Source organism: Rhamphochromis longiceps, linkage group LG6 (genome assembly GCF_057381845.1).
Source record: "Rhamphochromis longiceps isolate RC_006_pf linkage group LG6, R_longiceps_female_GT1.1, whole genome shotgun sequence".
Lineage (NCBI taxonomy): Eukaryota > Metazoa > Chordata > Actinopteri > Cichliformes > Cichlidae > Rhamphochromis > Rhamphochromis longiceps.
This window is the reverse complement of record NC_140562.1, coordinates 15,559,024-15,562,803: the sequence shown is the minus strand read 5'-3', so window position 1 is coordinate 15,562,803 and position 3,780 is coordinate 15,559,024.

Genomic DNA, 3,780 nt, shown 5'->3' with positions numbered 1-3,780 from the left:
TCCTGACTGAAAAAGATGTTACATCAAAGTTTGTTTTTATCATAAGCTGACATTGATGCTGTGATACTGTGACCAACTGTAGTATTCTGTTTCTTCCTGTGCTTTTATTTTGGTGACCTCAGATTTAACCTTTTAGCGCAGATATTGAATCTTTTATTTTCTTTCTTTCTTTTTCTACCCACAAGCACAAATTCTCTTCAAGGTGACTTTGTGAGATGGAGAAGTAAAACTCACTGCCTGGGTCACTGCCAGTGGCTTTTTCCCCTCCCACTCTGTGTACAGTATATAAAAAAATCCAAACACAGTAGTCGTGAACCCGCGTGTGTGTGACATCACTGCGACGTGATTGGCCGTTGCTCTATGTCACTGTTACTCTGTGTGAGTAGTGATTAAGTGACTGGCAAAGCAAGCAAAGGCTGGCCTATCTAGCCCGAGTCATTCCTATACTGACGTTGCACACACGTTAACGGACACACACATACACACTTTGTGCTTTACTGACACACACCTTCCATACATACTGCAGTATTCTTTAAAGCCCATCTTTCCCTACTTTTATCCTGTTTACATTCATATCTAGAGCGATAGTAGCAGCACGTCCCCCTCCACCATGCTGATAACCCCGTGCATTATGGGTGATGTAGTAGGTAGTAACCGAATTAAAGAGAAACCCCCAATTCTGTAGTCGACCACCCTGAACTCCCGTACGCTGTTGCACCACCCAATCCTGTACAGCATTTTAATACTGTCTTATTAATCGATGACCACTTCTCGTATTAGCGAGACAATCTTACATGTGTGATTTTACTAGGAAGGAAACGTCCATGTTATGGTAACAATGCTACCTATGGTCTAGTACTTTTACAATGTTTTATTGCACCATGGATGCAAACAGTGTTAAGATCTGTGGGACTAGTCACTGATTAATGGCCTTTCATAATGTTTTTAAACTCTTACAGCACTCTTCATATCACGACATGTCTTCTTCTTCTTCTTTTTTCTTTTTTTAAGTGTTTCGCTGTCTTGTAAAAATCAGACTTTAAAGATAAAATAATAGCTAGCTGTTTTGTAGGATAATAAAGGCAAGAGCAGCGTTTTTCCTCTCTTATTAATGGTGAATGACTCTCTGTCTTGCAACTGTTTTAATAAGACTATTACAGTGTCGTCCGCGCACCTGACGCAGTGCTGCGTTTGAAGTTCTGTGCCAGTGCTGTCTGTGATTTGGCTGCTCTGGTACAGTATGTCGTGACGGGTGGGAAGAGCCCAGTAAGAGTCAGTAACGAGTGGGCGCTTCTCCGTGTGGTAATTACAGGACTTCAAATGCACGACTGTTCAGATGTGACAGACAAACAATGTTTTCTATGGCTGTTTTTATTTTCTGATGGTTTAACTAAGATATTAATGATATACATGTCAAAACTGTGGTAATGATATCATTCAGCCTGGAATAAATGTTTTAAAAAAAGAAATTAAAGCAACTTTAACGTACTGATGAAGACCGTTGCGTCTGTTTTTTTTTTTCTTATCACCCTGTTCCCTGAAGGTTTTACCAGGTTTAACACAGATTTAACAAGGTGCTGCAAACATTGACATGACAACATTACACAGTTGCTGCAAATTTCTCTGCTGCACATCCAGGATGGAAATCTGTTCCACCACATCGTAAAGCTGCTCTACTGGACTGAGACTGCTGACTGCAGAGGCCATTTGAGTGCAGTGAACTTGTCGTTATGTGCGAGAAACCATTTTGAGATCATGTGAGCTTTGTGACGTGGGTTGCTTTCATGTTTTTTTCACACTAAATGTCTCAACTTCCTGTTCTTATCTGACAGGAGTGGTGTGGTCTTCTGCCGATGCAGAGATGCTCTTCTGCATACCTGGTTATTTGCGTTACTGTTGCTATTATCAGCTCAAAGCTTTAGCCATTCTCCTCTGCCCTCTGGCATTAACAAGGCGTTTCCACCCAGAGAAATATCACTCACTGAATATTTTCTCTCTTTAGGACCATTCTTAATAAATCCTACAGATGGTGGTTTGGGAAAATTCAAGTCGATCATCAGTTTCTGAAATTCTCAAAGCAGTCCATCTGCTACATTCAAAGTCACTTAAATCACCTTTCTTCCCCATCCCAAGTTTGAACAATCTTAGTGCCTTAATGGATTGATTTGCTGTCATTTCCTTGACTGATTAGACGTTCGCACTGACGACCAGCTGAACAAGTTTATCTAATAAAGTGGCGGATGAGCGTCTTTACTGTAAGCTGATATTGCAAATGTTTTAAAAGTGCTGGAATCTCTTCAGTGACACTGAAATATTGGTTTTTACAGCCATTTAATTTGGCAGACTCCATCATTTCATTATTGATGTGATGCTATTTACCAGCATCTTCTCCTGCACCATCAAAATGAATACCAGTACAAATCACATCAAGAGGAAAATAAAAGCGACTGGACCGATGTCAATGAACAGAGAGAGCTACTTCCATTAATCTTGACAGTGTAGATATTACAATAATGAGTGCAGCTGATGTGAAGCTTGAATCTCTATAGAGCTACATTTGCATGGCGAATGATTTGTTTGGTCGCTCTATGACCTCTAGATTCTTACAGATTAAGAGCAGCAGTTTTTACTGATGATTAATGAAACCTAGGAGAATAGTATAAGATACATTTAGCCTAGTATATTAATAAACAGCAAGTTTACGCCTCAATAAGAGGACTGTCATGGCCACTTCTCCACCTAGTGGTTGATAGAGCGTTTTCAGACTTGTGCGCAGAAGTAGCAGCAAGCACGATTCATGCATTCATGAGACTCCAGACGATGCAGATTACTTTGAGCAGGAAGCAGAGACTAACAATATCATTGCTACATTTACAAGTTCAGTGTTTTGAGAGAAGTGGCACTGAGAATCTACCATCCATAATAAAATATGCCATGTACAGTTTAGACATACCAAACAGGCCGCACGTTTAATGCTTTAGACAAAATTCATGAGAGGACAAAACTTTCGGCTTACTTTTTATTTTGCAATAATGTCTGGATTCTGGATTCTGGATTAAATAAGGGGAATGATTACTTAATAATCAGCGCAATTTAATTTGTAATTGCGTTGTTTAAAATTTAATCTTGAGAAAGACAAATTTTGGATCTCACAGGCTTGATGGTGGAGCTAAAACCTACAGTGTTAGGCGGATAAAAAGACGTCTGACCTTGAAATGCAGCGCAGTTACACATACAGCCAGCAGGTGTCGCTGTCCACTCAGATGAGTGTGAAAGCCCAAAGTGATTTTTATTCACTGGCTAAGTTTTCCTCATGGTTAACACAGCCTGACACCGGTGGGTTCACAGCGGGAGAGAGCACACACACACACACACACACACACACACACACACAGCTAATCTTTGGGTTCTGCCTTTATCTCTTGCAGGCCCTTCTGCGTGGCTTGATCAGATAAGAGGACTGTTAGTGTGAATGTGTGAGGGAAATGTCAGAGGGTTATGAGTGCGGAGGAGAAGTCCCGCCAGACAGAAACCCATAGATTCATGAACAAGTAAAAAAAGGTGAAAGGTCAAAGTGCATTTTTCTTCATAGACTTCTTCAAACAAACGGCAGATTTCTTTTCATGTAAGAAGTGTGAGTGTATTTGCATGTGCAATTTTTATCACTCCAACTTGTTTGTGATTGGAGAATTCGCCAATAAGCAATTGAGTAAAGAGAACAAACAGCTGATTGATAAAACACTTTAATTATAACCATACAGTCCAGATACTGGAGAGAGC